This window comes from Carassius gibelio, chromosome B19, assembly GCF_023724105.1.
Source record: "Carassius gibelio isolate Cgi1373 ecotype wild population from Czech Republic chromosome B19, carGib1.2-hapl.c, whole genome shotgun sequence".
NCBI lineage: Eukaryota > Metazoa > Chordata > Actinopteri > Cypriniformes > Cyprinidae > Carassius > Carassius gibelio.
This window is the reverse complement of record NC_068414.1, coordinates 3,320,498-3,347,245: the sequence shown is the minus strand read 5'-3', so window position 1 is coordinate 3,347,245 and position 26,748 is coordinate 3,320,498. Positions and strand designations below refer to the sequence as shown.

At 46.9% G+C, this 26,748-nt stretch overlaps 16 non-coding genes across 16 annotated transcripts; 6 read left to right on the top strand and 10 right to left on the bottom strand.

The window, feature by feature from the left end:
- Positions 1-1,023: 1,023 nt before the first annotated feature.
- LOC127980592 (U5 spliceosomal RNA) lies at positions 1,024-1,138 on the bottom strand. The gene has a single exon (XR_008159608.1). It is a non-coding gene; the product is annotated as a U5 spliceosomal RNA (small nuclear RNA).
- Positions 1,139-2,530: 1,392 nt separating this feature from the next.
- On the bottom strand, positions 2,531-2,645 carry LOC127980591 (U5 spliceosomal RNA). Its single transcript, XR_008159607.1, has one exon. It is a non-coding gene; the product is annotated as a U5 spliceosomal RNA (small nuclear RNA).
- A 1,382-nt stretch (positions 2,646-4,027) lies between these two features.
- Positions 4,028-4,142, bottom strand: LOC127980156 (U5 spliceosomal RNA). The gene has a single exon (XR_008159194.1). It is a non-coding gene; the product is annotated as a U5 spliceosomal RNA (small nuclear RNA).
- Positions 4,143-5,192: 1,050 nt separating this feature from the next.
- Positions 5,193-5,264, top strand: trnad-guc (transfer RNA aspartic acid (anticodon GUC)). The gene has a single exon. It is a non-coding gene; the product is annotated as a tRNA-Asp (tRNA).
- A 1,938-nt stretch (positions 5,265-7,202) lies between these two features.
- LOC127980590 (U5 spliceosomal RNA) lies at positions 7,203-7,317 on the bottom strand. Its single transcript, XR_008159606.1, has one exon. It is a non-coding gene; the product is annotated as a U5 spliceosomal RNA (small nuclear RNA).
- A 1,049-nt stretch (positions 7,318-8,366) lies between these two features.
- trnad-guc (transfer RNA aspartic acid (anticodon GUC)) lies at positions 8,367-8,438 on the top strand. Its single transcript has one exon. It is a non-coding gene; the product is annotated as a tRNA-Asp (tRNA).
- Positions 8,439-10,375: 1,937 nt separating this feature from the next.
- Positions 10,376-10,490, bottom strand: LOC127980155 (U5 spliceosomal RNA). Its single transcript, XR_008159193.1, has one exon. It is a non-coding gene; the product is annotated as a U5 spliceosomal RNA (small nuclear RNA).
- A 1,060-nt stretch (positions 10,491-11,550) lies between these two features.
- trnad-guc (transfer RNA aspartic acid (anticodon GUC)) lies at positions 11,551-11,622 on the top strand. Its single transcript has one exon. It is a non-coding gene; the product is annotated as a tRNA-Asp (tRNA).
- Positions 11,623-13,563: 1,941 nt separating this feature from the next.
- LOC127980154 (U5 spliceosomal RNA) lies at positions 13,564-13,678 on the bottom strand. The gene has a single exon (XR_008159192.1). It is a non-coding gene; the product is annotated as a U5 spliceosomal RNA (small nuclear RNA).
- A 1,053-nt stretch (positions 13,679-14,731) lies between these two features.
- On the top strand, positions 14,732-14,803 carry trnad-guc (transfer RNA aspartic acid (anticodon GUC)). The gene has a single exon. It is a non-coding gene; the product is annotated as a tRNA-Asp (tRNA).
- Positions 14,804-16,744: 1,941 nt separating this feature from the next.
- LOC127980589 (U5 spliceosomal RNA) lies at positions 16,745-16,859 on the bottom strand. Its single transcript, XR_008159605.1, has one exon. It is a non-coding gene; the product is annotated as a U5 spliceosomal RNA (small nuclear RNA).
- Positions 16,860-19,396: 2,537 nt separating this feature from the next.
- On the bottom strand, positions 19,397-19,511 carry LOC127980153 (U5 spliceosomal RNA). The gene has a single exon (XR_008159191.1). It is a non-coding gene; the product is annotated as a U5 spliceosomal RNA (small nuclear RNA).
- A 1,052-nt stretch (positions 19,512-20,563) lies between these two features.
- trnad-guc (transfer RNA aspartic acid (anticodon GUC)) lies at positions 20,564-20,635 on the top strand. Its single transcript has one exon. It is a non-coding gene; the product is annotated as a tRNA-Asp (tRNA).
- A 1,940-nt stretch (positions 20,636-22,575) lies between these two features.
- Positions 22,576-22,690, bottom strand: LOC127980588 (U5 spliceosomal RNA). The gene has a single exon (XR_008159604.1). It is a non-coding gene; the product is annotated as a U5 spliceosomal RNA (small nuclear RNA).
- A 2,535-nt stretch (positions 22,691-25,225) lies between these two features.
- Positions 25,226-25,340, bottom strand: LOC127980151 (U5 spliceosomal RNA). Its single transcript, XR_008159189.1, has one exon. It is a non-coding gene; the product is annotated as a U5 spliceosomal RNA (small nuclear RNA).
- A 1,055-nt stretch (positions 25,341-26,395) lies between these two features.
- trnad-guc (transfer RNA aspartic acid (anticodon GUC)) lies at positions 26,396-26,467 on the top strand. The gene has a single exon. It is a non-coding gene; the product is annotated as a tRNA-Asp (tRNA).
- The last annotated feature ends 281 nt before the right edge of the window (positions 26,468-26,748 follow it).

Genomic DNA, 26,748 nt, shown 5'->3' with positions numbered 1-26,748 from the left:
GACCTCTATGGCCCAGAAACACAGCGGAGACCGTGACAACTAGATGAGCCGCAGATACAAATCCCCTGTAAAGACCACCTGGACAAGACCACAGGAAACAGATGATTCTTCTGCACAGTCTGACATTCCTGCAGCCTGGAGCTAATCTACCTGTTTCGTCTGACAAGGGGAGAACTGTCTCCCCGACTGAGCCTGGTTTCTCACCGGGTTTTTTCTCCATCCTTTCACCGATCGAGTTTTGGTTTCTTGCCTCTGTCGCTTCTGGCAGGCGGAGCTGGGGACACTTCATGTACAGCGATATCGTTGACTTGATTGCAAATTATTGCACAGATACTATTTAAACTGAATTTAGCTGAATGATGTCATCAAAGAGTTCAATAACAAAATGCCTTTAACTGTCATTTTGCTTTTTGACGCACTGTGTTCCTAATAAATGTTGTTCAGTTGCATTGACACAATACTTTTTGTTTAAAGCGCAATTAAAAAAAAAAAAAAAAAAAAAAAAAAAGAGTCCAAACAATGACCCCTGCTACGGGTAGTGTTGCAAGTGTTATGCGACTTCAGCTAATGATGGGTCCATCCGAAATTATTCCATCCAAAAGTTTTGGGTGGAGGCACAGGTCACAGAGGGAGTTCTGCTTCGACGTCAGCCCGAGCCAAAGGACATGCGTTGGCCGGGAATCGAATCCGGGTCAACTGCTTGGAAGGCAGCTATGCTCACCACTATACCACCAACGCAGTCAGCAGTCAGCAACTTGCGCCGTCACTAAGAAGGCTCGAAGTGCACGAGTCGCTGATAGGGCTAGAGGAGCAGATGAGATCTTTGTTTGGAGCCGTCACTAAAGAGAGCCTTCAAGAATTTGCATCCCGTCACGTACAAGAAAGCGCTGCCTTCCCATCCGGCTAAATAAACACGAAGTGGTCAAACACAGAGAGTGCCTATTCAGACGATGACCAGTGGCAAGCCCTCTCGCAGCATGCTGCCGGACGGTCAAACTGATTCTGCTCTTGACATTTCGATGTAGCTCTGCTGTGAGCAGAGCACCCAAAAATACAGGTCACTCGCAAAAGTTCCCCTCCACGGAAATCTTTAGTAAAAGGCGAAAGATTTATGCGACAATGAAGAGAAACTCGAGCTGTGTCTCCAAACCCTCGGGCCTGTGCGCTGCCTCTGTTAAACTACTACGCTCGCCAAGGGTCATCAAGGGTGACAATGCCTGCCCACATGTGTTTCGTCAGCACCCCCCCCCCCCCACTCCAAAAGGGAGGAGTAAAACTCAAAAAAGTCCTCTCGGTCCACCAATAACCAAAAGCCCAATCAAGGCAATCTCTTTCTCATGCCTCTATCTGAAAAGTTGGATAAAATCTTATATGAAAAAAAAAGTCTTTTAAAGAAATCCCTTATTCCGAGGTCACCGTAGCCACCAGATCCAGTCTGTATCCGCTTCAGTCACCCGGATCCAGTCCGTATCCAGAGAAGATGGTGGATCAACACCTAGAAAGGACCTCTATGGCCCAGAAACACAGCGGAGACCGTGACAACTAGATGAGCCGCAGATACAAATCCCCTGTAAAGACCACCTGGACAAGACCACAGGAAACAGATGATTCTTCTGCACAGTCTGACATTCCTGCAGCCTGGAGCTGATCTACCTGTTTCGTCTGACAAGGGGAGAACTGTCTCCCCGATTGAGCCTGGTTTCTCACCGGGTTTTTTCTCCATCCTTTCACCGATCGAGTTTTGGTTTCTTGCCTCTGTCGCTTCTGGCAGGCGGAGCTGGGGACACTTCATGTACAGCGATATCGTTGACTTGATTGCAAATTATTGCACAGATACTATTTAAACTGAACTTAGCTGAATGATGTCATCAAAGAGTTCAATAACGAAATGCCTTTAACTGTCATTTTGCTTTTTGACGCACTGTGTTCCTAATAAATGTTGTTCAGTTGCATTGACACAATACTTTTTGTTTAAAGCGCAATTAAAAAAAAAAAAAAAAAAAAAAAAAAAAAAAGAGTCCAAACAATGACCCCTGCTACGGGTAGTGTTGCAAGTGTTATGCGACTTCAGCTAATGATGGGTCCATCCGAAATTATTCCATCCAAAAGTTTTGGGTGGAGGCACAGGTCACAGAGGGAGTTCTGCTTCGACGTCAGCCCGAGCCAAAGGACATGCGTTGGCCGGGAATCGAATCCGGGTCAACTGCTTGGAAGGCAGCTATGCTCACCACTATACCACCAACGCAGTCAGCAGTCAGCAACTTGCGCCGTCACTAAGAAGGCTCGAAGTGCACGAGTCGCCGATAGGGCTAGAGGAGCAGATGAGATCTTTGTTTGGACCCGTCACTAAAGAGAGCCTTCAAGAATTTGCATCCCGTCACGTACAAGAAAGCGCTGCCTTCCCATCCGGCTAAATAAACACGAAGTGGTCAAACGCAGAGAGTGCCTATTCAGACGATGACCAGTGGCAAGCCCTCTCGCAGCATGCTGCCGGACGGTCAAACTGATTCTGCTCTTGACATTTCGATGTAGCTCTGCTGTGAGCAGAGCACCCAAAAATACAGGTCACTCGCAAAAGTTCCCCTCCACGGAAATCTTTAGTAAAAGGCGAAAGATTTATGCGACAATGAAGAGAAACTCGAGCTGTGTCTCCAAACCCTCGGGCCTGTGCGCTGCCTCTGTTAAACTACTACGCTCGCCAAGGGTCATCAAGGGTGACAATGCCTGCCCACATGTGTTTCGTCAGCACCCCCCCCCCCTACTCCAAAAGGGAGGAGTAAAACTCAAAAAAGTCCTCTCGGTCCACCAATAACCAAAAGCCCAATCAAGGCAATCTCTTTCTCATGCCTCTATCTGAAAAGTTGGATAAAATCTTATATGAAAAAAAAAGTCTTTTAAAGAAATCCCTTATTCGGAGGTCACCGTAGCCACCAGATCCAGTCTGTATCCGCTTCAGTCACCCGGATCCAGTCCGTATCCAGAGAAGATGGTGGATCAACACCTAGAAAGGACCTCTATGGCCCAGAAACACAGCGGAGACCGTGACAACTAGATGAGCCGCAGATACAAATCCCCTGTAAAGACCACCTGGACAAGACCACAGGAAACAGATGATTCTTCTGCACAGTCTGACATTCCTGCAGCCTGGAGCTAATCTACCTGTTTCGTCTGACAAGGGGAGAACTGTCTCCCCGACTGAGCCTGGTTTCTCACCGGGTTTTTTCTCCATCCTTTCACAGATCGAGTTTTGGTTTCTTCCCTCTGTCGCTTCTGGCAGGCGGAGCTGGGGACACTTCATGTACAGCGATATCGTTGACTTGATTGCAAATTATTGCACAGATACTATTTAAACTGAACTTAGCTGAATGATGTCATCAAAGAGTTCAATAACGAAATGCCTTTAACTGTCATTTTGCTTTTTGACGCACTGTGTTCCTAATTAATGTTGTTCAGTTGCATTGACGCAATACTTTCTGTTTAAAGCGCAATTTAAAAAAAAAAAAAAAAAAAAAGAGTCCAAACAATGACCCCTGCTACGGGTAGTGTTGCAAGTGTTATGCGACTTCAGCTAATGATGGGTCCATCCGAAATTATTCCATCCAAAAGTTTTGGGTGGAGGCACAGGTCACAGAGGGAGTTCTGCTTCGACGTCAGCCCGAGCCAAAGGACATGCGTTGGCCGGGAATCGAATCCGGGTCAACTGCTTGGAAGGCAGCTATGCTCACCACTATACCACCAACGCAGTCAGCAGTCAGCAACTTGCGCCGTCACTAAGAAGGCTCGAAGTGCACGAGTCGCCGATAGGGCTAGAGGAGCAGATGAGATCTTTGTTTGGACCCGTCACTAAAGAGAGCCTTCAAGAATTTGCATCCCGTCACGTACAAGAAAGCGCTGCCTTCCCATCCGGCTAAATAAACACGAAGTGGTCAAACGCAGAGAGTGCCTATTCAGACGATGACCAGTGGCAAGCCCTCTCGCAGCATGCTGCCGGACGGTCAAACTGATTCTGCTCTTGACATTTCGATGTAGCTCTGCTGTGAGCAGAGCACCAAAAAATACAGGTCACTCGCAAAAGTTCCCCTCCACGGAAATCTTTAGTAAAAGGCGAAAGATTTATGCGACAATGAAGAGAAACTCGAGCTGTGTCTCCAAACCCTCGGGCCTGTGCGCTGCCTCTGTTAAACTACTACGCTCGCCAAGGGTCATCAAGGGTGACAATGCCTGCCCACATGTGTTTCGTCAGCACCCCCCCCCCCCCCACTCCAAAAGGGAGGAGTAAAACTCAAAAAAGTCCTCTCGGTCCACCAATAACCAAAAGCCCAATCAAGGCAATCTCTTTCTCATGCCTCTATCTGAAAAGTTGGATAAAATCTTATATGAAAAAAAAAGTCTTTTAAAGAAATCCCTTATTCCGAGGTCACCGTAGCCACCAGATCCAGTCTGTATCCGCTTCAGTCACCCGGATCCAGTCCGTATCCAGAGAAGATGGTGGATCAACACCTAGAAAGGACCTCTATGGCCCAGAAACACAGCGGAGACCGTGACAACTAGATGAGCCGCAGATACAAATCCCTTGTAAAGACCACCTGGACAAGACCACAGGAAACAGATGATTCTTCTGCACAGTCTGACATTCCTGCAGCCTGGAGCTGATCTACTGGTTTCGTCTGACAAGGGGAGAACTGTCTCCCCGACTGAGCCTGGTTTCTCACCGGGTTTTTTCTCCATCCTTTCACCGATCGAGTTTTGGTTTCTTCCCTCTGTCGCTTCTGGCAGGCGGAGCTGGGGACACTTCATGTACAGCGATATCGTTGACTTGATTGCAAATTATTGCACAGATACTATTTAAACTGAACTTAGCTGAATGATGTCATCAAAGAGTTCAATAACGAAATGCCTTTAACTGTCATTTTGCTTTTTGACGCACTGTGTTCCTAATTAATGTTGTTCAGTTGCATTGACGCAATACTTTCTGTTTAAAGCGCAATTTAAAAAAAAAAAAAAAAAAAAAGAGTCCAAACAATGACCCCTGCTACGGGTAGTGTTCCAAGTGTTATGCGACTTCAGCTAATGATGGGTCCATCAGAAATTTTACGGTGCTAGGGCTGGGTCTGCATCAGAAGAAGCCATGCATTGTTTAGGTATGTCAGTGCAGTGCCGTCAGTAACGGGAGAAACGACAGCATGCATGGCTCCTCGTTAGTATAGTGGACAGTATCTCCGCCTGTCACGCGGAAGACCGGGGTTCGATTCCCCGACGGGGAGAGCTGGTTCTTTTCGTCTTCCGAATGATCCATCCAAAATGTTTGGTTGGAGTCGCAGGTCACAGAAGGAGTTCTGCTTCGACGTCAGCCCGAGCCAAAGGACATGCGTTGGCCGGGAATCGAACCCGGGTCAACTGCTTGGAAGGCAGCTATGCTCACCACTATACCACCAACGCAGGCGGAAGTCAGTAGCTTTTTGACGCACTGTGTTCCTAATAAATGTTGTTCAGTTGCATTGACACAATACTTTTTGTTTAAAGCGCAATTAAAAAAAAAAAAAAAAAAAAAAAAAGAGTCCAAACAATGACCCCTGCTACCGGTAGTGTTGCAAGTGTTATGCGACTTCAGCTAATGATGGGTCCATCCGAAATTATTCCATCCAAAAGTTTTGGGTGGAGGCACAGGTCACAGAGGGAGTTCTGCTTCGACGTCAGCCCGAGCCAAAGGACATGCGCACTGCTCTCTCCAACTGCTTGGAAGGCAGCTATGCTCACCACTATACCACCAACGCAGTCAGCAGTCAGCAACTTGCGCCGTCACTAAGAAGGCTCGAAGTGCACGAGTCGCCGATAGGGCTAGAGGAGCAGATGAGATCTTTGTTTGGACCCGTCACTAAAGAGAGCCTTCAAGAATTTGCATCCCGTCACGTACAAGAAAGCGCTGCCTTCCCATCCGGCTAAATAAACACGAAGTGGTCAAACGCAGAGAGTGCCTATAATAACCAAAAGCCCAATCAAGGCAATCTCTTTCTCATGTCTCTATCTGAAAAGTTGGATAAAATCTTATATGAAAAAAAAAGTCTTTTAAAGAAATCCCTTATTCCGAGGTCACCGTAGCCACCAGATCCAGTCTGTATCCGCTTCAGTCACCCGGATCCAGTCCGTATCCAGAGAAGATGGTGGATCAACACCTAGAAAGGACCTCTATGGCCCAGAAACACAGCGGAGACCGTGACAACTAGATGAGCCGCAGATACAAATCCCCTGTAAAGACCACCTGGACAAGACCACAGGAAACAGATGATTCTTCTGCACAGTCTGACATTCCTGCAGCCTGGAGCTAATCTACCTGTTTCGTCTGACAAGGGGAGAACTGTCTCCCCGACTGAGCCTGGTTTCTCACCGGGTTTTTTCTCCATCCTTTCACCGATCGAGTTTTGGTTTCTTGCCTCTGTCGCTTCTGGCAGGCGGAGCTGGGGACACTTCATGTACAGCGATATCGTTGACTTGATTGCAAATTATTGCACAGATACTATTTAAACTGAACTTAGCTGAATGATGTCATCAAAGAGTTCAATAACGAAATGCCTTTAACTGTCATTTTGCTTTTTGAAGCACTGTGTTCCTAATAAATGTTGTTCAGTTGCATTGACACAATACTTTTTGTTTAAAGCGCAATTAAAAAAAAAAAAAAAAAAAAAAAAAGAGTCCAAACAATGACCCCTGCTACGGGTAGTGTTGCAAGTGTTATGCGACTTCAGCTAATGATGGGTCCATCCGAAATTATTCCATCCAAAAGTTTTGGGTGGAGGCACAGGTCACAGAGGGAGTTCTGCTTGGACGTCAGCCCGAGCCAAAGGACATGCGTTGGCCGGGAATCGAATCCGGGTCAACTGCTTGGAAGGCAGCTATGCTCACCTCTATACCACCAACGCAGTCAGCATTTAGCAACTTGCGCCGTCACTAAGAAGGCTCGAAGTGCACGAGTCGCCGATAGGGCTAGAGGAGCAGATGAGATCTTTGTTTGGACCCGTCACTAAAGAGAGCCTTCAAGAATTTGCATCCCGTCACGTACAAGAAAGCGCTGCCTTCCCATCCGGCTAAATAAACACGAAGTGGTCAAACGCAGAGAGTGCCTATTCAGACGATGACCAGTGGCAAGCCCTCTCGCAGCATGCTGCCGGACGGTCAAACTGATTCTGCTCTTGACATTTCGATGTAGCTCTGCTGTGAGCAGAGCACCCAAAAATACAGGTCACTCGCAAAAGTTCCCCTCCACGGAAATCTTTAGTAAAAGGCGAAAGATTTATGCGACAATGAAGAGAAACTCGAGCTGTGTCTCCAAACCCTCGGGCCTGTGCGCTGCCTCTGTTAAACTACTACGCTCGCCAAGGGTCATCAAGGGTGACAATGCCTGCCCACATGTGTTTCGTCAGCACCCCCCCCCCCCTACTCCAAAAGGGAGGAGTAAAACTCAAAAAAGTCCTCTCGGTCCACCAATAACCAAAAGCCCAATCAAGGCAATCTCTTTCTCATGCCTCTATCTGAAAAGTTGGATAAAATCTTATATGAATAAAAAAGTCTTTTAAAGAAATCCCTTATTCGGAGGTCACCGTAGCCACCAGATCCAGTCTGTATCCGCTTCAGTCACCCGGATCCAGTCCGTATCCAGAGAAGATGGTGGATCAACACCTAGAAAGGACCTCTATGGCCCAGAAACACAGCGGAGACCGTGACAACTAGATGAGCCGCAGATACAAATCCCCTGTAAAGACCACCTGGACAAGACCACAGGAAACAGATGATTCTTCTGCACAGTCTGACATTCCTGCAGCCTGGAGCTAATCTACCTGTTTCGTCTGACAAGGGGAGAACTGTCTCCCCGACTGAGCCTGGTTTCTCACCGGGTTTTTTCTCCATCCTTTCACAGATCGAGTTTTGGTTTCTTCCCTCTGTCGCTTCTGGCAGGCGGAGCTGGGGACACTTCATGTACAGCGATATCGTTGACTTGATTGCAAATTATTGCACAGATACTATTTAAACTGAACTTAGCTGAATGATGTCATCAAAGAGTTCAATAACGAAATGCCTTTAACTGTCATTTTGCTTTTTGACGCACTGTGTTCCTAATTAATGTTGTTCAGTTGCATTGACGCAATACTTTCTGTTTAAAGCGCAATTTAAAAAAAAAAAAAAAAAAAAAGAGTCCAAACAATGACCCCTGCTACGGGTAGTGTTCCAAGTGTTATGCGACTTCAGCTAATGATGGGTCCATCAGAAATTTTACGGTGCTAGGGCTGGGTCTGCATCAGAAGAAGCCATGCATTGTTTAGGTATGTCAGTGCAGTGCCGTCAGTAACGGGAGAAACGACAGCATGCATGGCTCCTCGTTAGTATAGTGGACAGTATCTCCGCCTGTCACGCGGAAGACCGGGGTTCGATTCCCCGACGGGGAGAGCTGGTTCTTTTCGTCTTCCGAATGATCCATCCAAAATGTTTGGTTGGAGTCGCAGGTCACAGAAGGAGTTCTGCTTCGACGTCAGCCCGAGCCAAAGGACATGCGTTGGCCGGGAATCGAACCCGGGTCAACTGCTTGGAAGGCAGCTATGCTCACCACTATACCACCAACGCAGGCGGAAGTCAGTAGCTTTTTGACGCACTGTGTTCCTAATAAATGTTGTTCAGTTGCATTGACACAATACTTTTTGGTTAAAGCGCAATTAAAAAAAAAAAAAAAAAAAAAAAAGAGTCCAAACAATGACCCCTGCTACCGGTAGTGTTGCAAGTGTTATGCGACTTCAGCTAATGATGGGTCCATCCGAAATTATTCCATCCAAAAGTTTTGGGTGGAGGCACAGGTCACAGAGGGAGTTCTGCTTCGACGTCAGCCCGAGCCAAAGGACATGCGCACTGCTCTCTCCAACTGCTTGGAAGGCAGCTATGCTCACCACTATACCACCAACGCAGTCAGCAGTCAGCAACTTGCGCCGTCACTAAGAAGGCTCGAAGTGCACGAGTCGCCGATAGGGCTAGAGGAGCAGATGAGATCTTTGTTTGGACCCGTCACTAAAGAGAGCCTTCAAGAATTTGCATCCCGTCACGTACAAGAAAGCGCTGCCTTCCCATCCGGCTAAATAAACACGAAGTGGTCAAACGCAGAGAGTGCCTATAATAACCAAAAGCCCAATCAAGGCAATCTCTTTCTCATGTCTCTATCTGAAAAGTTGGATAAAATCTTATATGAAAAAAAAAGTCTTTTAAAGAAATCCCTTATTCCGAGGTCACCGTAGCCACCAGATCCAGTCTGTATCCGCTTCAGTCACCCGGATCCAGTCCGTATCCAGAGAAGATGGTGGATCAACACCTAGAAAGGACCTCTATGGCCCAGAAACACAGCGGAGACCGTGACAACTAGATGAGCCGCAGATACAAATCCCCTGTAAAGACCACCTGGACAAGACCACAGGAAACAGATGATTCTTCTGCACAGTCTGACATTCCTGCAGCCTGGAGCTAATCTACCTGTTTCGTCTGACAAGGGGAGAACTGTCTCCCCGACTGAGCCTGGTTTCTCACCGGGTTTTTTCTCCATCCTTTCACCGATCGAGTTTTGGTTTCTTGCCTCTGTCGCTTCTGGCAGGCGGAGCTGGGGACACTTCATGTACAGCGATATCGTTGACTTGATTGCAAATTATTGCACAGATACTATTTAAACTGAACTTAGCTGAATGATGTCATCAAAGAGTTCAATAACGAAATGCCTTTAACTGTCATTTTGCTTTTTGACGCACTGTGTTCCTAATAAATGTTGTTCAGTTGCATTGACACAATACTTTTTGTTTAAAGCGCAATTAAAAAAAAAAAAAAAAAAAAAAAAAGAGTCCAAACAATGACCCCTGCTACGGGTAGTGTTGCAAGTGTTATGCGACTTCAGCTAATGATGGGTCCATCCGAAATTATTCCATCCAAAAGTTTTGGGTGGAGGCACAGGTCACAGAGGGAGTTCTGCTTCGACGTCAGCCCGAGCCAAAGGACATGCGTTGGCCGGGAATCGAATCCGGGTCAACTGCTTGGAAGGCAGCTATGCTCACCACTATACCACCAACGCAGTCAGCAGTCAGCAACTTGCGCCGTCACTAAGAAGGCTCGAAGTGCACGAGTCGCCGATAGGGCTAGAGGAGCAGATGAGATCTTTGTTTGGACCCGTCACTAAAGAGAGCCTTCAAGAATTTGCATCCCGTCACGTACAAGAAAGCGCTGCCTTCCCATCCGGCTAAATAAACACGAAGTGGTCAAACGCAGAGAGTGCCTATTCAGACGATGACCAGTGGCAAGCCCTCTCGCAGCATGCTGCCGGACGGTCAAACTGATTCTGCTCTTGACATTTCGATGTAGCTCTGCTGTGAGCAGAGCACCAAAAAATACAGGTCACTCGCAAAAGTTCCCCTCCACGGAAATCTTTAGTAAAAGGCGAAAGATTTATGCGACAATGAAGAGAAACTCGAGCTGTGTCTCCAAACCCTCGGGCCTGTGCGCTGCCTCTGTTAAACTACTACGCTCGCCAAGGGTCATCAAGGGTGACAATGCCTGCCCACATGTGTTTCGTCAGCACCCCCCCCCCCCCCCCCCCCACTCCAAAAGGGAGGAGTAAAACTCAAAAAAGTCCTCTCGGTCCACCAATAACCAAAAGCCCAATCAAGGCAATCTCTTTCTCATGCCTCTATCTGAAAAGTTGGATAAAATCTTATATGAAAAAAAAAGTCTTTTAAAGAAATCCCTTATTCCGAGGTCACCGTAGCCACCAGATCCAGTCTGTATCCGCTTCAGTCACCCGGATCCAGTCCGTATCCAGAGAAGATGGTGGATCAACACCTAGAAAGGACCTCTATGGCCCAGAAACACAGCGGAGACCGTGACAACTAGATGAGCCGCAGATACAAATCCCTTGTAAAGACCACCTGGACAAGACCACAGGAAACAGATGATTCTTCTGCACAGTCTGACATTCCTGCAGCCTGGAGCTGATCTACTGGTTTCGTCTGACAAGGGGAGAACTGTCTCCCCGACTGAGCCTGGTTTCTCACCGGGTTTTTTCTCCATCCTTTCACCGATCGAGTTTTGGTTTCTTCCCTCTGTCGCTTCTGGCAGGCGGAGCTGGGGACACTTCATGTACAGCGATATCGTTGACTTGATTGCAAATTATTGCACAGATACTATTTAAACTGAACTTAGCTGAATGATGTCATCAAAGAGTTCAATAACGAAATGCCTTTAACTGTCATTTTGCTTTTTGACGCACTGTGTTCCTAATTAATGTTGTTCAGTTGCATTGACGCAATACTTTCTGTTTAAAGCGCAATTTAAAAAAAAAAAAAAAAAAAAAAAAAGAGTCCAAACAATGACCCCTGCTACGGGTAGTGTTCCAAGTGTTATGCGACTTCAGCTAATGATGGGTCCATCAGAAATTTTACGGTGCTAGGGCTGGGTCTGCATCAGAAGAAGCCATGCATTGTTTAGGTATGTCAGTGCAGTGCCGTCAGTAACGGGAGAAACGACAGCATGCATGGCTCCTCGTTAGTATAGTGGACAGTATCTCCGCCTGTCACGCGGAAGACCGGGGTTCGATTCCCCGACGGGGAGAGCTGGTTCTTTTCGTCTTCCGAATGATCCATCCAAAATGTTTGGTTGGAGTCGCAGGTCACAGAAGGAGTTCTGCTTCGACGTCAGCCCGAGCCAAAGGAAATGCGTTGGCCGGGAATCGAACCCGGGTCAACTGCTTGGAAGGCAGCTATGCTCACCACTATACCACCAACGCAGGCGGAAGTCAGTAGCTTTTTGACGCACTGTGTTCCTAATAAATGTTGTTCAGTTGCATTGACACAATACTTTTTGGTTAAAGCGCAATTAAAAAAAAAAAAAAAAAAAAAAAAAAAAGAGTCCAAACAATGACCCCTGCTACCGGTAGTGTTGCAAGTGTTATGCGACTTCAGCTAATGATGGGTCCATCCGAAATTATTCCATCCAAAAGTTTTGGGTGGAGGCACAGGTCACAGAGGGAGTTCTGCTTCGACGTCAGCCCGAGCCAAAGGACATGCGCACTGCTCTCTCCAACTGCTTGGAAGGCAGCTATGCTCACCACTATACCACCAACGCAGTCAGCAGTCAGCAACTTGCGCCGTCACTAAGAAGGCTCGAAGTGCACGAGTCGCCGATAGGGCTAGAGGAGCAGATGAGATCTTTGTTTGGACCCGTCACTAAAGAGAGCCTTCAAGAATTTGCATCCCGTCACGTACAAGAAAGCGCTGCCTTCCCATCCGGCTAAATAAACACGAAGTGGTCAAACGCAGAGAGTGCCTATAATAACCAAAAGCCCAATCAAGGCAATCTCTTTCTCATGTCTCTATCTGAAAAGTTGGATAAAATCTTATATGAAAAAAAAAGTCTTTTAAAGAAATCCCTTATTCCGAGGTCACCGTAGCCACCAGATCCAGTCTGTATCCGCTTCAGTCACCCGGATCCAGTCCGTATCCAGAGAAGATGGTGGATCAACACCTAGAAAGGACCTCTATGGCCCAGAAACACAGCGGAGACCGTGACAACTAGATGAGCCGCAGATACAAATCCCCTGTAAAGACCACCTGGACAAGACCACAGGAAACAGATGATTCTTCTGCACAGTCTGACATTCCTGCAGCCTGGAGCTAATCTACCTGTTTCGTCTGACAAGGGGAGAACTGTCTCCCCGACTGAGCCTGGTTTCTCACCGGGTTTTTTCTCCATCCTTTCACCGATCGAGTTTTGGTTTCTTGCCTCTGTCGCTTCTGGCAGGCGGAGCTGGGGACACTTCATGTACAGCGATATCGTTGACTTGATTGCAAATTATTGCACAGATACTATTTAAACTGAACTTAGCTGAATGATGTCATCAAAGAGTTCAATAACGAAATGCCTTTAACTGTCATTTTGCTTTTTGACGCACTGTGTTCCTAATAAATGTTGTTCAGTTGCATTGACACAATACTTTTTGTTTAAAGCGCAATTAAAAAAAAAAAAAAAAAAAAAAAAAGAGTCCAAACAATGACCCCTGCTACGGGTAGTGTTGCAAGTGTTATGCGACTTCAGCTAATGATGGGTCCATCCGAAATTATTCCATCCAAAAGTTTTGGGTGGAGGCACAGGTCACAGAGGGAGTTCTGCTTCGACGTCAGCCCGAGCCAAAGGACATGCGTTGGCCGGGAATCGAATCCGGGTCAACTGCTTGGAAGGCAGCTATGCTCACCACTATACCACCAACGCAGTCAGCAGTCAGCAACTTGCGCCGTCACTAAGAAGGCTCGAAGTGCACGAGTCGCCGATAGGGCTAGAGGAGCAGATGAGATCTTTGTTTGGACCCGTCACTAAAGAGAGCCTTCAAGAATTTGCATCCCGTCACGTACAAGAAAGCGCTGCCTTCCCATCCGGCTAAATAAACACGAAGTGGTCAAACTCAGAGAGTGCCTATTCAGACGATGACCAGTGGCAAGCCCTCTCGCAGCATGCTGCCGGACGGTCAAACTGATTCTGCTCTTGACATTTCGATGTAGCTCTGCTGTGAGCAGAGCACCAAAAAATACAGGTCACTCGCAAAAGTTCCCCTCCACGGAAATCTTTAGTAAAAGGCGAAAGATTTATGCGACAATGAAGAGAAACTCGAGCTGTGTCTCCAAACCCTCGGGCCTGTGCGCTGCCTCTGTTAAACTACTACGCTCGCCAAGGGTCATCAAGGGTGACAATGCCTGCCCACATGTGTTTCGTCAGCACCCCCCCCCCCCCCACTCCAAAAGGGAGGAGTAAAACTCAAAAAAGTCCTCTCGGTCCACCAATAACCAAAAGCCCAATCAAGGCAATCTCTTTCTCATGCCTCTATCTGAAAAGTTGGATAAAATCTTATATGAAAAAAAAAGTCTTTTAAAGAAATCCCTTATTCCGAGGTCACCGTAGCCACCAGATCCAGTCTGTATCCGCTTCAGTCACCCGGATCCAGTCCGTATCCAGAGAAGATGGTGGATCAACACCTAGAAAGGACCTCTATGGCCCAGAAACACAGCGGAGACCGTGACAACTAGATGAGCCGCAGATACAAATCCCTTGTAAAGACCACCTGGACAAGACCACAGGAAACAGATGATTCTTCTGCACAGTCTGACATTCCTGCAGCCTGGAGCTGATCTACTGGTTTCGTCTGACAAGGGGAGAACTGTCTCCCCGACTGAGCCTGGTTTCTCACCGGGTTTTTTCTCCATCCTTTCACCGATCGAGTTTTGGTTTCTTCCCTCTGTCGCTTCTGGCAGGCGGAGCTGGGGACACTTCATGTACAGCGATATCGTTGACTTGATTGCAAATTATTGCACAGATACTATTTAAACTGAACTTAGCTGAATGATGTCATCAAAGAGTTCAATAACGAAATGCCTTTAACTGTCATTTTGCTTTTTGACGCACTGTGTTCCTAATTAATGTTGTTCAGTTGCATTGACGCAATACTTTCTGTTTAAAGCGCAATTTAAAAAAAAAAAAAAAAAAAAAAAAGAGTCCAAACAATGACCCCTGCTACGGGTAGTGTTCCAAGTGTTATGCGACTTCAGCTAATGATGGGTCCATCAGAAATTTTACGGTGCAAGGGCTGGGTCTGCATCAGAAGAAGCCATGCATTGTTTAGGTATGTCAGTGCAGTGCCGTCAGTAACGGGAGAAACGACAGCATGCATGGCTCCTCGTTAGTATAGTGGACAGTATCTCCGCCTGTCACGCGGAAGACCGGGGTTCGATTCCCCGACGGGGAGAGCTGGTTCTTTTCGTCTTCCGAATGATCCATCCAAAATGTTTGGTTGGAGTCGCAGGTCACAGAAGGAGTTCTGCTTCGACGTCAGCCCGAGCCAAAGGACATGCGTTGGCCGGGAATCGAACCCGGGTCAACTGCTTGGAAGGCAGCTATGCTCACCACTATACCACCAACGCAGGCGGAAGTCAGTAGCTTTTTGACGCACTGTGTTCCTAATAAATGTTGTTCAGTTGCATTGACACAATACTTTTTGTTTAAAGCGCAATTAAAAAAAAAAAAAAAAAAAAAAAAAGAGTCCAAACAATGACCCCTGCTACCGGTAGTGTTGCAAGTGTTATGCGACTTCAGCTAATGATGGGTCCATCCGAAATTATTCCATCCAAAAGTTTTGGGTGGAGGCACAGGTCACAGAGGGAGTTCTGCTTCGACGTCAGCCCGAGCCAAAGGACATGCGCACTGCTCTCTCCAACTGCTTGGAAGGCAGCTATGCTCACCACTATACCACCAACGCAGTCAGCAGTCAGCAACTTGCGCCGTCACTAAGAAGGCTCGAAGTGCACGAGTCGCCGATAGGGCTAGAGGAGCAGATGAGATCTTTGTTTGGACCCGTCACTAAAGAGAGCCTTCAAGAATTTGCATCCCGTCACGTACAAGAAAGCGCTGCCTTCCCATCCGGCTAAATAAACACGAAGTGGTCAAACGCAGAGAGTGCCTATAATAACCAAAAGCCCAATCAAGGCAATCTCTTTCTCATGTCTCTATCTGAAAAGTTGGATAAAATCTTATATGAAAAAAAAAGTCTTTTAAAGAAATCCCTTATTCCGAGGTCACCGTAGCCACCAGATCCAGTCTGTATCCGCTTCAGTCACCCGGATCCAGTCCGTATCCAGAGAAGATGGTGGATCAACACCTAGAAAGGACCTCTATGGCCCAGAAACACAGCGGAGACCGTGACAACTAGATGAGCCGCAGATACAAATCCCCTGTAAAGACCACCTGGACAAGACCACAGGAAACAGATGATTCTTCTGCACAGTCTGACATTCCTGCAGCCTGGAGCTAATCTACCTGTTTCGTCTGACAAGGGGAGAACTGTCTCCCCGACTGAGCCTGGTTTCTCACCGGGTTTTTTCTCCATCCTTTCACCGATCGAGTTTTGGTTTCTTGCCTCTGTCGCTTCTGGCAGGCGGAGCTGGGGACACTTCATGTACAGCGATATCGTTGACTTGATTGCAAATTATTGCACAGATACTATTTAAACTGAACTTAGCTGAATGATGTCATCAAAGAGTTCAATAACAAAATGCCTTTAACTGTCATTTTGCTTTTTGACGCACTGTGTTCCTAATAAATGTTGTTCAGTTGCATTGACACAATACTTTTTGTTTAAAGCGCAATTAAAAAAAAAAAAAAAAAAAAAAAAAAAAGAGTCCAAACAATGACCCCTGCTACGGGTAGTGTTGCAAGTGTTATGCGACTTCAGCTAATGATGGGTCCATCCGAAATTATTCCATCCAAAAGTTTTGGGTGGAGGCACAGGTCACAGAGGGAGTTCTGCTTCGACGTCAGCCCGAGCCAAAGGACATGCGTTGGCCGGGAATCGAATCCGGGTCAACTGCTTGGAAGGCAGCTATGCTCACCACTATACCACCAACGCAGTCAGCAGTCAGCAACTTGCGCCGTCACTAAGAAGGCTCGAAGTGCACGAGTCGCCGATAGGGCTAGAGGAGCAGATGAGATCTTTGTTTGGAGCCGTCACTAAAGAGAGCCTTCAAGAATTTGCATCCCGTCACGTACAAGAAAGCGCTGCCTTCCCATCCGGCTAAATAAACACGAAGTGGTCAAACACAGAGAGTGCCTATTCAGACGATGACCAGTGGCAAGCCCTCTCGCAGCATGCTGCCGGACGGTCAAACTGATTCTGCTCTTGACATTTCGATGTAGCTCTGCTGTGAGCAGAGCACCCAAAAATACAGGTCACTCGCAAAAGTTCCCCTCCACGGAAATCTTTAGTAAAAGGCGAAAGATTTATGCGACAATGAAGAGAAACTCGAGCTGTGTCTCCAAACCCTCGGGCCTGTGCGCTGCCTCTGTTAAACTACTACGCTCGCCAAGGGTCATCAAGGGTGACAATGCCTGCCCACATGTGTTTCGTCAGCACCCCCCCCCCCCACACTCCAAAAGGGAGGAGTAAAACTCAAAAAAGTCCTCTCGGTCCACCAATAACCAAAAGCCCAATCAAGGCAATCTCTTTCTCATGCCTCTATCTGAAAAGTTGGATAAAATCTTATATGAAAAAAAAAGTCTTTTAAAGAAATCCCTTATTCCGAGGTCACCGTAGCCACCAGATCCAGTCTGTATCCGCTTCAGTCACCCGGATCCAGTCCGTATCCAGAGAAGATGGTGGATCAACACCTAGAAAGGACCTCTATGGCCCAGAAACACAGCGGAGACCGTGACAACTAGATTAGCCGCAGATACAAATCCCCTGTAAAGACCACCTGGACAAGACCACAGGAAACAGATGATTCTTCTGCACAGTCTGACATTCCTGCAGCCTGGAGCTGATCTACCTGTTTCGTCTGACAAGGGGAGAACTGTCTCCCCGATTGAGCCTGGTTTCTCACCGGGTTTTTTCTCCATCCTTTCACCGATCGAGTTTTGGTTTCTTGCCTCTGTCGCTTCTGGCAGGCGGAGCTGGGGACACTTCATGTACAGCGATATCGTTGACTTGATTGCAAATTATTGCACAGATACTATTTAAACTGAACTTAGCTGAATGATGTCATCAAAGAGTTCAATAACGAAATGCCTTTAACTGTCATTTTGCTTTTTGACGCACTGTGTTCCTAATAAATGTTGTTCAGTTGCATTGACACAATACTTTTTGTTTAAAGCGCAATTAAAAAAAAAAAAAAAAAAAAAAAAAAAAAAAAGAGTCCAAACAATGACCCCTGCTACGGGTAGTGTTGCAAGTGTTATGCGACTTCAGCTAATGATGGGTCCATCCGAAATTATTCCATCCAAAAGTTTTGGGTGGAGGCACAGGTCACAGAGGGAGTTCTGCTTCGACGTCAGCCCGAGCCAAAGGACATGCGTTGGCCGGGAATCGAATCCGGGTCAACTGCTTGGAAGGCAGCTATGCTCACCACTATACCACCAACGCAGTCAGCAGTCAGCAACTTGCGCCGTCACTAAGAAGGCTCGAAGTGCACGAGTCGCCGATAGGGCTAGAGGAGCAGATGAGATCTTTGTTTGGACCCGTCACTAAAGAGAGCCTTCAAGAATTTGCATCCCGTCACGTACAAGAAAGCGCTGCCTTCCCATCCGGCTAAATAAACACGAAGTGGTCAAACGCAGAGAGTGCCTATAATAACCAAAAGCCCAATCAAGGCAATCTCTTTCTCATGTCTCTATCTGAAAAGTTGGATAAAATCTTATATGAAAAAAAAAGTCTTTTAAAGAAATCCCTTATTCCGAGGTCACCGTAGCCACCAGATCCAGTCTGTATCCGCTTCAGTCACCCGGATCCAGTCCGTATCCAGAGAAGATGGTGGATCAACACCTAGAAAGGACCTCTATGGCCCAGAAACACAGCGGAGACCGTGACAACTAAATGAGCCGCAGATACAAATCCCCTGTAAAGACCACCTGGACAAGACCACAGGAAACAGATGATTCTTCTGCACAGTCTGACATTCCTGCAGCCTGGAGCTAATCTACCTGTTTCGTCTGACAAGGGGAGAACTGTCTCCCCGACTGAGCCTGGTTTCTCACCGGGTTTTTTCTCCATCCTTTCACCGATCGAGTTTTGGTTTCTTGCCTCTGTCGCTTCTGGCAGGCGGAGCTGGGGACACTTCATGTACAGCGATATCGTTGACTTGATTGCAAATTATTGCACAGATACTATTTAAACTGAACTTAGCTGAATGATGTCATCAAAGAGTTCAATAACGAAATGCCTTTAACTGTCATTTTGCTTTTTGACGCACTGTGTTCCTAATAAATGTTGTTCAGTTGCATTGACACAATACTTTTTGTTTAAAGCGCAATTAAAAAAAAAAAAAAAAAAAAAAAAAGAGTCCAAACAATGACCCCTGCTACGGGTAGTGTTGCAAGTGTTATGCGACTTCAGCTAATGATGGGTCCATCCGAAATTATTCCATCCAAAAGTTTTGGGTGGAGGCACAGGTCACAGAGGGAGTTCTGCTTCGACGTCAGCCCGAGCCAAAGGACATGCGTTGGCCGGGAATCGAATCCGGGTCAACTGCTTGGAAGGCAGCTATGCTCACCACTATACCACCAACGCAGTCAGCAGTCAGCAACTTGCGCCGTCACTAAGAAGGCTCGAAGTGCACGAGTCGCCGATAGGGCTAGAGGAGCAGATGAGATCTTTGTTTGGACCCGTCACTAAAGAGAGCCTTCAAGAATTTGCATCCCGTCACGTACAAGAAAGCGCTGCCTTCCCATCCGGCTAAATAAACACGAAGTGGTCAAACGCAGAGAGTGCCTATTCAGACGATGACCAGTGGCAAGCCCTCTCGCAGCATGCTGCCGGACGGTCAAACTGATTCTGCTCTTGACATTTCGATGTAGCTCTGCTGTGAGCAGAGCACCAAAAAATACAGGTCACTCGCAAAAGTTCCCCTCCACGGAAATCTTTAGTAAAAGGCGAAAGATTTATGCGACAATGAAGAGAAACTCGAGCTGTGTCTCCAAACCCTCGGGCCTGTGCGCTGCCTCTGTTAAACTACTACGCTCGCCAAGGGTCATCAAGGGTGACAATGCCTGCCCACATGTGTTTCGTCAGCACCCCCCCCCCCCCCACTCCAAAAGGGAGGAGTAAAACTCAAAAAAGTCCTCTCGGTCCACCAATAACCAAAAGCCCAATCAAGGCAATCTCTTTCTCATGCCTCTATCTGAAAAGTTGGATAAAATCTTATATGAAAAAAAAAGTCTTTTAAAGAAATCCCTTATTCCGAGGTCACCGTAGCCACCAGATCCAGTCTGTATCCGCTTCAGTCACCCGGATCCAGTCCGTATCCAGAGAAGATGGTGGATCAACACCTAGAAAGGACCTCTATGGCCCAGAAACACAGCGGAGACCGTGACAACTAGATGAGCCGCAGATACAAATCCCTTGTAAAGACCACCTGGACAAGACCACAGGAAACAGATGATTCTTCTGCACAGTCTGACATTCCTGCAGCCTGGAGCTGATCTACTGGTTTCGTCTGACAAGGGGAGAACTGTCTCCCCGACTGAGCCTGGTTTCTCACCGGGTTTTTTCTCCATCCTTTCACCGATCGAGTTTTGGTTTCTTCCCTCTGTCGCTTCTGGCAGGCGGAGCTGGGGACACTTCATGTACAGCGATATCGTTGACTTGATTGCAAATTATTGCACAGATACTATTTAAACTGAACTTAGCTGAATGATGTCATCAAAGAGTTCAATAACGAAATGCCTTTAACTGTCATTTTGCTTTTTGACGCACTGTGTTCCTAATTAATGTTGTTCAGTTGCATTGACGCAATACTTTCTGTTTAAAGCGCAATTTAAAAAAAAAAAAAAAAAAAAAAAGAGTCCAAACAATGACCCCTGCTACGGGTAGTGTTCCAAGTGTTATGCGACTTCAGCTAATGATGGGTCCATCAGAAATTTTACGGTGCTAGGGCTGGGTCTGCATCAGAAGAAGCCATGCATTGTTTAGGTATGTCAGTGCAGTGCCGTCAGTAACGGGAGAAACGACAGCATGCATGGCTCCTCGTTAGTATAGTGGACAGTATCTCCGCCTGTCACGCGGAAGACCGGGGTTCGATTCCCCGACGGGGAGAGCTGGTTCTTTTCGTCTTCCGAATGATCCATCCAAAATGTTTGGTTGGAGTCGCAGGTCACAGAAGGAGTTCTGCTTCGACGTCAGCCCGAGCCAAAGGACATGCGTTGGCCGGGAATCGAACCCGGGTCAACTGCTTGGAAGGCAGCTATGCTCACCACTATACCACCAACGCAGGCGGAAGTCAGTAGCTTTTTGACGCACTGTGTTCCTAATAAATGTTGTTCAGTTGCATTGACACAATACTTTTTGTTTAAAGCGCAATTAAAAAAAAAAAAAAAAAAAAAAAAAGAGTCCAAACAATGACCCCTGCTACCGGTAGTGTTGCAAGTGTTATGCGACTTCAGCTAATGATGGGTCCATCCGAAATTATTCCATCCAAAAGTTTTGGGTGGAGGCACAGGTCACAGAGGGAGTTCTGCTTCGACGTCAGCCCGAGCCAAAGGACATGCGCACTGCTCTCTCCAACTGCTTGGAAGGCAGCTATGCTCACCACTATACCACCAACGCAGTCAGCAGTCAGCAACTTGCGCCGTCACTAAGAAGGCTCGAAGTGCACGAGTCGCCGATAGGGCTAGAGGAGCAGATGAGATCTTTGTTTGGACCCGTCACTAAAGAGAGCCTTCAAGAATTTGCATCCCGTCACGTACAAGAAAGCGCTGCCTTCCCATCCGGCTAAATAAACACGAAGTGGTCAAACGCAGAGAGTGCCTATAATAACCAAAAGCCCAATCAAGGCAATCTCTTTCTCATGTCTCTATCTGAAAAGTTGGATAAAATCTTATATGAAAAAAAAAGTCTTTTAAAGAAATCCCTTATTCCGAGGTCACCGTAGCCACCAGATCCAGTCTGTATCCGCTTCAGTCACCCGGATCCAGTCCGTATCCAGAGAAGATGGTGGATCAACACCTAGAAAGGACCTCTATGGCCCAGAAACACAGCGGAGACCGTGACAACTAGATGAGCCGCAGATACAAATCCCCTGTAAAGACCACCTGGACAAGACCACAGGAAACAGATGATTCTTCTGCACAGTCTGACATTCCTGCAGCCTGGAGCTAATCTACCTGTTTCGTCTGACAAGGGGAGAACTGTCTCCCCGACTGAGCCTGGTTTCTCACCGGGTTTTTTCTCCATCCTTTCACCGATCGAGTTTTGGTTTCTTGCCTCTGTCGCTTCTGGCAGGCGGAGCTGGGGACACTTCATGTACAGCGATATCGTTGACTTGATTGCAAATTATTGCACAGATACTATTTAAACTGAACTTAGCTGAATGATGTCATCAAAGAGTTCAATAACAAAATGCCTTTAACTGTCATTTTGCTTTTTGACGCACTGTGTTCCTAATAAATGTTGTTCAGTTGCATTGACACAATACTTTTTGTTTAAAGCGCAATTAAAAAAAAAAAAAAAAAAAAAAAAAAAGAGTCCAAACAATGACCCCTGCTACGGGTAGTGTTGCAAGTGTTATGCGACTTCAGCTAATGATGGGTCCATCCGAAATTATTCCATCCAAAAGTTTTGGGTGGAGGCACAGGTCACAGAGGGAGTTCTGCTTCGACGTCAGCCCGAGCCAAAGGACATGCGTTGGCCGGGAATCGAATCCGGGTCAACTGCTTGGAAGGCAGCTATGCTCACCACTATACCACCAACGCAGTCAGCAGTCAGCAACTTGCGCCGTCACTAAGAAGGCTCGAAGTGCACGAGTCGCCGATAGGGCTAGAGGAGCAGATGAGATCTTTGTTTGGAGCCGTCACTAAAGAGAGCCTTCAAGAATTTGCATCCCGTCACGTACAAGAAAGCGCTGCCTTCCCATCCGGCTAAATAAACACGAAGTGGTCAAACACAGAGAGTGCCTATTCAGACGATGACCAGTGGCAAGCCCTCTCGCAGCATGCTGCCGGACGGTCAAACTGATTCTGCTCTTGACATTTCGATGTAGCTCTGCTGTGAGCAGAGCACCCAAAAATACAGGTCACTCGCAAAAGTTCCCCTCCACGGAAATCTTTAGTAAAAGGCGAAAGATTTATGCGACAATGAAGAGAAACTCGAGCTGTGTCTCCAAACCCTCGGGCCTGTGCGCTGCCTCTGTTAAACTACTACGCTCGCCAAGGGTCATCAAGGGTGACAATGCCTGCCCACATGTGTTTCGTCAGCACCCCCCCCCCCACACTCCAAAAGGGAGGAGTAAAACTCAAAAAAGTCCTCTCGGTCCACCAATAACCAAAAGCCCAATCAAGGCAATCTCTTTCTCATGCCTCTATCTGAAAAGTTGGATAAAATCTTATATGAAAAAAAAAGTCTTTTAAAGAAATCCCTTATTCCGAGGTCACCGTAGCCACCAGATCCAGTCTGTATCCGCTTCAGTCACCCGGATCCAGTCCGTATCCAGAGAAGATGGTGGATCAACACCTAGAAAGGACCTCTATGGCCCAGAAACACAGCGGAGACCGTGACAACTAGATTAGCCGCAGATACAAATCCCCTGTAAAGACCACCTGGACAAGACCACAGGAAACAGATGATTCTTCTGCACAGTCTGACATTCCTGCAGCCTGGAGCTGATCTACCTGTTTCGTCTGACAAGGGGAGAACTGTCTCCCCGATTGAGCCTGGTTTCTCACCGGGTTTTTTCTCCATCCTTTCACCGATCGAGTTTTGGTTTCTTGCCTCTGTCGCTTCTGGCAGGCGGAGCTGGGGACACTTCATGTACAGCGATATCGTTGACTTGATTGCAAATTATTGCACAGATACTATTTAAACTGAACTTAGCTGAATGATGTCATCAAAGAGTTCAATAACGAAATGCCTTTAACTGTCATTTTGCTTTTTGACGCACTGTGTTCCTAATAAATGTTGTTCAGTTGCATTGACACAATACTTTTTGTTTAAAGCGCAATTAAAAAAAAAAAAAAAAAAAAAAAAAAAAAAAGAGTCCAAACAATGACCCCTGCTACGGGTAGTGTTGCAAGTGTTATGCGACTTCAGCTAATGATGGGTCCATCCGAAATTATTCCATCCAAAAGTTTTGGGTGGAGGCACAGGTCACAGAGGGAGTTCTGCTTCGACGTCAGCCCGAGCCAAAGGACATGCGTTGGCCGGGAATCGAATCCGGGTCAACTGCTTGGAAGGCAGCTATGCTCACCACTATACCACCAACGCAGTCAGCAGTCAGCAACTTGCGCCATCACTAAGAAGGCTCGAAGTGCACGAGTCGCCGATAGGGCTAGAGGAGCAGATGAGATCTTTGTTTGGACCCGTCACTAAAGAGAGCCTTCAAGAATTTGCATCCCGTCACGTACAAGAAAGCGCTGCCTTCCCATCCGGCTAAATAAACACGAAGTGGTCAAACGCAGAGAGTGCCTATAATAACCAAAAGCCCAATCAAGGCAATCTCTTTCTCATGTCTCTATCTGAAAAGTTGGATAAAATCTTATATGAAAAAAAAAGTCTTTTAAAGAAATCCCTTATTCCGAGGTCACCGTAGCCACCAGATCCAGTCTGTATCCGCTTCAGTCACCCGGATCCAGTCCGTATCCAGAGAAGATGGTGGATCAACACCTAGAAAGGACCTCTATGGCCCAGAAACACAGCGGAGACCGTGACAACTAGATGAGCCGCAGATACAAATCCCCTGTAAAGACCACCTGGACAAGACCACAGGAAACAGATGATTCTTCTGCACAGTCTGACATTCCTGCAGCCTGGAGCTAATCTACCTGTTTCGTCTGACAAGGGGAGAACTGTCTCCCCGACTGAGCCTGGTTTCTCACCGGGTTTTTTCTCCATCCTTTCACCGATCGAGTTTTGGTTTCTTGCCTCTGTCGCTTCTGGCAGGCGGAGCTGGGGACACTTCATGTACAGCGATATCGTTGACTTGATTGCAAATTATTGCACAGATACTATTTAAACTGAACTTAGCTGAATGATGTCATCAAAGAGTTCAATAACGAAATGCCTTTAACTGTCATTTTGCTTTTTGACGCACTGTGTTCCTAATAAATGTTGTTCAGTTGCATTGACACAATACTTTTTGTTTAAAGCGCAATTAAAAAAAAAAAAAAAAAAAAAAAAAGAGTCCAAACAATGACCCCTGCTACGGGTAGTGTTGCAAGTGTTATGCGACTTCAGCTAATGATGGGTCCATCCGAAATTATTCCATCCAAAAGTTTTGGGTGGAGGCACAGGTCACAGAGGGAGTTCTGCTTCGACGTCAGCCCGAGCCAAAGGACATGCGTTGGCCGGGAATCGAATCCGGGTCAACTGCTTGGAAGGCAGCTATGCTCACCACTATACCACCAACGCAGTCAGCAGTCAGCAACTTGCGCCGTCACTAAGAAGGCTCGAAGTGCACGAGTCGCCGATAGGGCTAGAGGAGCAGATGAGATCTTTGTTTGGACCCGTCACTAAAGAGAGCCTTCAAGAATTTGCATCCCGTCACGTACAAGAAAGCGCTGCCTTCCCATCCGGCTAAATAAACACGAAGTGGTCAAACGCAGAGAGTGCCTATTCAGACGATGACCAGTGGCAAGCCCTCTCGCAGCATGCTGCCGGACGGTCAAACTGATTCTGCTCTTGACATTTCGATGTAGCTCTGCTGTGAGCAGAGCACCAAAAAATACAGGTCACTCGCAAAAGTTCCCCTCCACGGAAATCTTTAGTAAAAGGCGAAAGATTTATGCGACAATGAAGAGAAACTCGAGCTGTGTCTCCAAACCCTCGGGCCTGTGCGCTGCCTCTGTTAAACTACTACGCTCGCCAAGGGTCATCAAGGGTGACAATGCCTGCCCACATGTGTTTCGTCAGCACCCCCCCCCCCCCCCCCACTCCAAAAGGGAGGAGTAAAACTCAAAAAAGTCCTCTCGGTCCACCAATAACCAAAAGCCCAATCAAGGCAATCTCTTTCTCATGCCTCTATCTGAAAAGTTGGATAAAATCTTATATGAAAAAAAAAGTCTTTTAAAGAAATCCCTTATTCCGAGGTCACCGTAGCCACCAGATCCAGTCTGTATCCGCTTCAGTCACCCGGATCCAGTCCGTATCCAGAGAAGATGGTGGATCAACACCTAGAAAGGACCTCTATGGCCCAGAAACACAGCGGAGACCGTGACAACTAGATGAGCCGCAGATACAAATCCCTTGTAAAGACCACCTGGACAAGACCACAGGAAACAGATGATTCTTCTGCACAGTCTGACATTCCTGCAGCCTGGAGCTGATCTACTGGTTTCGTCTGACAAGGGGAGAACTGTCTCCCCGACTGAGCCTGGTTTCTCACCGGGTTTTTTCTCCATCCTTTCACCGATCGAGTTTTGGTTTCTTCCCTCTGTCGCTTCTGGCAGGCGGAGCTGGGGACACTTCATGTACAGCGATATCGTTGACTTGATTGCAAATTATTGCACAGATACTATTTAAACTGAACTTAGCTGAATGATGTCATCAAAGAGTTCAATAACGAAATGCCTTTAACTGTCATTTTGCTTTTTGACGCACTGTGTTCCTAATTAATGTTGTTCAGTTGCATTGACGCAATACTTTCTGTTTAAAGCGCAATTTAAAAAAAAAAAAAAAAAAAAAAAGAGTCCAAACAATGACCCCTGCTACGGGTAGTGTTCCAAGTGTTATGCGACTTCAGCTAATGATGGGTCCATCAGAAATTTTACGGTGCTAGGGCTGGGTCTGCATCAGAAGAAGCCATGCATTGTTTAGGTATGTCAGTGCAGTGCCGTCAGTAACGGGAGAAACGACAGCATGCATGGCTCCTCGTTAGTATAGTGGACAGTATCTCCGCCTGTCACGCGGAAGACCGGGGTTCGATTCCCCGACGGGGAGAGCTGGTTCTTTTCGTCTTCCGAATGATCCATCCAAAATGTTTGGTTGGAGTCGCAGGTCACAGAAGGAGTTCTGCTTCGACGTCAGCCCGAGCCAAAGGACATGCGTTGGCCGGGAATCGAACCCGGGTCAACTGCTTGGAAGGCAGCTATGCTCACCACTATACCACCAACGCAGGCGGAAGTCAGTAGCTTTTTGACGCACTGTGTTCCTAATAAATGTTGTTCAGTTGCATTGACACAATACTTTTTGTTTAAAGCGCAATTAAAAAAAAAAAAAAA